The sequence below is a fragment of the Drosophila gunungcola genome, assembly GCF_025200985.1.
Source record: "Drosophila gunungcola strain Sukarami chromosome X unlocalized genomic scaffold, Dgunungcola_SK_2 000050F, whole genome shotgun sequence".
NCBI lineage: Eukaryota > Metazoa > Arthropoda > Insecta > Diptera > Drosophilidae > Drosophila > Drosophila gunungcola.
Genome location: NW_026453194.1, coordinates 354,889 through 361,717, shown reverse-complemented (window position 1 = coordinate 361,717; position 6,829 = coordinate 354,889).

Genomic DNA, 6,829 nt, shown 5'->3' with positions numbered 1-6,829 from the left:
TATTGGATTTTTTGGTTTTTTACAAATCTTCAAAGACCCAAAAAAACCACCTAAAAATCTAGTTTTTCTATCAAAACGCTGAGAAGTAATGCTCAAAAGATGGAATGTCATACATCGCTGAATTCGCCGTTAAATTGCCAATCGAATGGCATTGACAGATAAATTTTTTTTATATTTTCAAATTTTCGAAAAAATTATGACCCCCACCCTTATAAAAAATGCAAAAATTCGACAAAAAATGTATTTTTCAAAAAATCGATATTTGAAAATCGCTCTTTGCATCAAAACAAAATTTATATTTATAAACCGATTGTGGATGGGTAGAATAGGCTGCCAGCTATACAAAACAGTAATTTTTATGGCTTTACGTCCAGTTTTGGCCAAGTTACAAAAAAAAAAACTTTATTGGAGTTTTTGGATTTTTACAAATCCTCAAAGACCCAAAAAAAACCACCCTAAAAATCAGTTTTTCTATCAAAACGCTGAGAAGTAATGCTCAAAGATGGAATGTCATACATCGCTGAATTCGCCGTTAAATTGCCAATCGAATGGCATTCACAGATAACATTTTTTTTATATTTTCAAATTTTTGAAAAAATTGATGACCCCTACCCTTATAAAAATGCAAAAATTGGACAAAAAATGTATTTTTCAAAAAATCGATATTTGAAAATCGCTCTTTGCATCAAAACAAAATTTATATTTATAAACCGATTGTGGATGGGTAGTATAGGTTGCCAGCTATACAAAACAGTAATTTTTATGGCTTTACGTCCAGTTTTGGCCAAGTTACATAAAAAAAACTTTATTGGAGTTTTTGGTTTTTTACAAATCTTCAAAGACCCAAAAAACCACCCTAAAATCAGTTTTTCTATCAAAACGCTGAGAAGTAATGCTCAAAAGATAGAATGTCATACATCGCTGAATTCGCCGTTAAATTGCCAATCGAATGGCATTCACAGATAATTTTTTTTTATATTTTCAAATTTTCGAAAAAATTATGACCCCACCCTTATAAAAAATGCAAAAATTGGACAAAAAATGTATTTTTCAAAAAATCGATATTTGAAAATCGCTCTTTGCATCAAAACAAAATTTATATTTATAAACCGATTGTGGATGGGTAGTATAGGTTGCCAGCTATACAAAACAGTAATTTTTATGGCTTTACGTCCAGTTTTGGCCAAGTTACATAAAAAAAACTTTATTGGAGTTTTTGGTTTTTTACAAATCTTCAAAGACCCAAAAAACCACCCTAAAATTCAGTTTTTCTATCAAAAACGGTGAGAAGTAATGCTCAAAAGATAGAATGTCATACATCGCTGAATTCGCCGTTAAATTGCCAATCGAATGGCATTCACAGATAATTTTTTTTATATTTCAAATTTTCGAAAAAATTGATGACCCCCACCCTTATAAAAAATGCAAAAATTGGACAAAAAATGTATTTTTCAAAAAATCGATTTTTGAAAATCGCTCTTTGCATCAAAACAAAATTTATATTTATAAACCGATTGTGGATGGGTAGTATAGGTTGCCAGCTATACAAAACAGTAATTTTTATGGCTTTACGTCCAGTTTTGGCCAAGTTACATAAAAAAAACTTTATTGGAGTTTTTTGTTTTTTTACAAATCTTCAAAGACCCAAAAAAACCACCCTAAAATTCAGTTTTTCTATCAAAACGCTGAGAAGTAATGCTCAAAAGATAGAATGTCATACATCGCTGAATTCGCCGTTAAATTGCCAATCGAATGGCATTCACAGATAAATTTTTTTTATATTTTCAAATTTTCGAAAAAATTATGACCCCCACCCTTATAAAAAATGCAAAAATTGGACAAAAAATGTATTTTTCAAAAAATCGATATTTGACAATCGCTGCTTTGCATCAAAACAAAATTTATATTATAAACCGATTGTGGATGGGTAGTATAGGTTGCCAGCTATACAAAACAGTAATTTTTATGGCTTTACGTCCAGTTTTGGCCAAGTTACATAAAAAAAACTTTATTGGAGTTTTTGGTTTTTTACAAATCTTCAAAGACCCAAAAAAACCACCCTAAAATTCAGTTTTTCTATCAAAACGCTGAGAAGTAATGCTCAAAAGATAGAATGTCATACATCGCTGAATTCGCCGTTAAATTGCCAATCGAATGGCATTCACAGATAAATTTTTTTTTATATTTTCAAATTTTCTAAAAAATTATGACCCCCACCCTTATAAAAATGCAAAAATTGGACAAAAAAGTATTTTTCAAAAAATCGATATTTGAAAATCGCTCTTTGCATCAAAACAAAATTTATATTATAAACCGATTGTGGATGGGTAGTATAGGTTGCCAGCTATACAAAACAGTAATTTTTATGGCTTTACGTCCAGTTTTGGCCAAGTTACATAAAAAAACTTTATTGGAGTTTTTGTTTTTTTACAAATCTTCAAAGACCCAAAAAACCACCCTAAAATTCAGTTTTTTCTATCAAAACGCTGAGAAGTAATGCTCAAAAGATAGAATGTCATACATCGCTGAATTCGTCGTTAAATTGCCAATCGAATGGCATTCACAGATAAATTTTTTTTATATTTTCAAATTTTCGAAAAAATTATGACCCCCACCCTTATAAAAAATGCAAAAATTGGACAAAAAATGTATTTTTCAAAAATCGATATTTGACAATCGCTCTTTGCATCAAAACAAAATTTATATTTATAAACCGATTGTGGATGGGTAGTATAGGTTGCCAGCTATACAAAACAGTAATTTTTATGGCTTTACGTCCAGTTTTGGCCAAGTTACATAAAAAAAACTTATTGGAGTTTTTGGTTTTTTACAAATCTTCAAAGACCCAAAAAAACCACCCTAAAATTCAGTTTTTCTATCAAAACGCTGAGAAGTAATGCTCAAAAGATAGAATGTCATACATCGCTGAATTCCGCCGTTAAATTGCCAATCGAATGGCATTCACAGATAAATTTTTTTTTATATTTTCAAATTTTCTAAAAAATTATGACCCCCACCCTTATAAAAAATGCAAAAATTGGACAAAAAAGTATTTTTCAAAAATCGATATTTGAAAATCGCTCTTGCATCAAAACAAAATTTATATTATAACCGATTGTGGATGAGTAGTATAGGTTGCCAGCTATACAAAACAGTAATTTTTATGGCTTTACGTCCAGTTTTGGCCAAGTTACATAAAAAAAACTTTATTGGAGTTTTTGGTTTTTTACAAATCTTCAAAGACCCAAAAAAACACCCTAAAAATCAGTTTTTTCTATAAAACGCTGAGAAGTAATGCTCAAAAGATGGAATGTCATACATCGCTGAATTCGTTGTTAAATTGCCAATCGAATGGCATTCACAGATAACATTTTTTTATATTTTCAAATTTTCGAAAAAATTATGACCCCCACCCTTATAAAAATGCAAAAAATTGGACAAAAAATGTATTTTTCAAAAAATCGATATTTGAAAATCGCTCTTTGCATCAAAACAAAATTTATATTTATAAACCGATTGTGGATGGGTAGTATAGGTTGCCAGCTATACAAAACAGTAATTTTTATGGCTTTACGTCCAGTTTTGGCCAAGTTACATAAAAAAAACTTTATTGGAGTTTTTGGTTTTTTACAAATCTTCAAAGACCCAAAAAAAACCACCCTAAAAATCAGGTTTCTATCAAAACGCTGAGAAGTAATGCTCAAAAGATGGAATGGCATACATCGCTGAATTCGTCGTTAAATTGCCAATCGAATGGCATTCACATATACATTTTTTTTTATATTTTTCAAATTTTCGAAAAAATTATGACCCCCACCCTTATAAAAATGCAAAAATTGGACAAAAAATGTATTTTTCAAAAAATCGATATTTGAAAATCGCTCTTTGCATCAACAAAAAATTATATTTATAACCGATTGTGGATGAGTAGTATAGGTTGCCAGCTATACAAAACCGTAATTTTTATGGCTTTACGTCCAGTTTGGCCAAGTTACATTCAACGTTGAATGACCAGCATATGTTGAAATTGTTTGTTTGCTGTTGACACAGCTTGCAGGCAAAAAAAAGAGATGGAAATCCGTCTATTTGACGATGTGACTTAACTTAAAAACAATATGTGAATATTTCAGCTATTGATGTTTAATGCATTCAATACATGATTAAAATTATTATTTATGCACTCCCCAAAACTCAAATTCAAAATAAAAAGTGTAAGCTTCTTTAACTATTAACTATCTTTTGTAATGTCCCTCAGTATAATATAACTATTGAAATTATAATAGAATTAGCTACAAGTAAATGAAGTACTTTATGCAATATTTCATTTGATCCCTTGCTGTTCTGGCAACTTTCACTGGGAAATTTATTAATTATCCTAGGGGAGCAATAGTTCGATGCGTGTGTTTTGTGTGCTTTGCTGACCCCTGACCCTGACTCTCTCCATCCTCTCTGGGGGTCAGTAGACAGTAAACACGGATATAACTCCTGTCCACCGCAGGACCTCGGCTACTTCAACTTCAAATGCTGTCAAGATACTTTTTGTTTTTGTTTTTATTTGTGTTTGTGTGTGTTGTTTTCCTTGCCGAAAAGTGTGGAGACCGAAATGGGGGCGGGTCCGTTCGGGTCAAGAGGGCAAAAGGGGCGGGCAGCAGCAAGGGCATTATTTAATTACAGGACTACAGTTGTCCAGTGCCATTCCTCTGGCACATTTTTCACTTTTCCCCACTTGTTTCGCTGGAAAGTCGTAAAAAATTTTCAAGCTGCTGCCATTTCGGAGGTCTAGAAATGGAAGCTTGGCTCCTTGGGGTCGAGGTCCTGCCAATAGCCCGACTCCGTCAATGGCCTCTGGGAGCCTCAAAACAATTTTTGAAATTTTTTTTTACTCAACAAAAACAGCAAAAGTTTTAATTAATTTACAACATTTTTGTTGTTCTGTTTATTCAGAGGTTTTTATACTTTCAGATGTTTGTAACGACTTCAGGCAACCTCTTCGACTTTCAAATATTTTTATTTATATGTTCTTAACTCAATATTAACATAATTTAATTGCTTTTCAAAATGCTTGCAGTTAAAGTTAAATATTCAGAAAAACAATCTTTTAGAAACCTTACTGGAATTTAGAAAGTTTAAATTCTTTCTTAGTTTTAAAGCGATGGGAAAAGGTCAAATCTAATTGCTTCAAAATTTTGCCTTTGAAGTTAAAAATGTAGCAAAGCAATCACTTAAAATTTTCTAATTTTTAAGCATCAATATTTCTTTAATAACGAAGATAAATGTATGGTTTAATCGTCTTAAAAGAAAGAATATCGTTTCCTTATTTAAGGATTTTAAATACATATATTAAGAGATTTGGAAATTATTAAAATATTTCCTTTCTTGTTATTACTTTGTTTATGACCAAAAACATTTAGTTAATGTATTTACTTGTCTTTTCGTTGCAGGTGAGTTCTTTTTTGTGAAGTCTTAAATGTTAAAATCACAATTTTGTGTAAGTAAAATATGATAACTTTATAAAAAAAGTAAGGTACTTATAACTTAATTTGTTTACTAATTAAGGTAAATTTTTTGGTAAGTTAGAATGTGTAAATTTAGGTTAAAATGATTTATTTTTAGTTTATGATGTTACTATTTAATTTCTTAAAAATGTAAGATTAAACAAATTTTAAAACTCTTCTTAAGGGCATTCCAAAGGATATAAATTGAAATCGAATGATTTTTTATTTTTATAAATTTTAAAAATATATTTTTAAAAATAGTTAACGAAAAATTGAATTGTCTTTATTATGATAGAGCAACAATTATAAAGTTATAATATTGGCAAAAGCATAATGCGAGTTCTCGGTTGTCTGCTTGTGTCATTTCCCCAAGACTTCCCCGAGTCCGCTTGCCAAAAATGTCTTGCAGTTTGGAAACACACCATGTTGCACACACCATGTTGCACACATCATCTTGCACGACAACTGCAGTCGGATTTTTGGATTTGCTTCGAGATTTTCCACAAGACATTCTCCGCCCCGCGAACAACATAGTCGTATATCTTTCATTGTGCTCCCTTCGTCGCTTCCAAACATTTCTCGTTTACGCTTCTCCGACTGACAGTTTGTTTACAATATGTTTCTTGAGGCGAGGCGGTCTCCTCTGTGTCTGGCAGCTCGATGCGGGCTTTTCCCGCTTTTCCAACTCGGGGGGCTCTTGTCATCATCGAAGAACTGCCCAATTATGTCAGTAAAAGCAAACGCAAGTGCAGATGTGAACTTTGCCCAGACAGCTGCATCCGCATTTAATTTGATTTCGAATCGTTGAAATCTTATCTTATTCGTTTATTACAAAAAGTATAATTGGCATTTTAAAAAGCCGCTTAATTTTTACAAGAAGTTTCCAAAGGGGGTGCCACAGAAATTGCCAAAAGTTTTAAACTTTTTAAAAAGGTGTCTAAAAGTATGCTGTCAAAATATTAAGTCGTTTTTCGCATTTTTAATTGGACATGACAGTATTTTGCGGCATACTTTTAGACTACTTTCCAGTATTAATTATTAAAATCTATTTATAATGAAATATATATAATCTTAACAGAATTAAATATACATAATAAGAAAACATAATCTTCAAATGTAAATTTAAGTGTCCGATACGGGATACTTCAAAAATGTTTTCATAGCCTTTTGCGATTTTAAATCTCAAAATTTCTAAACCACAGCCAGTAAGGAAGTACCACCCATTTTCGACCCATCTTTTCCGTCCGTTGTGACCTTTTTACAGCCATTAGAATTTCTTTGTGGCACCGCGAATTGTTCTCAGCATCGTGGTCGTTGTTGTTTTAAATAATAAA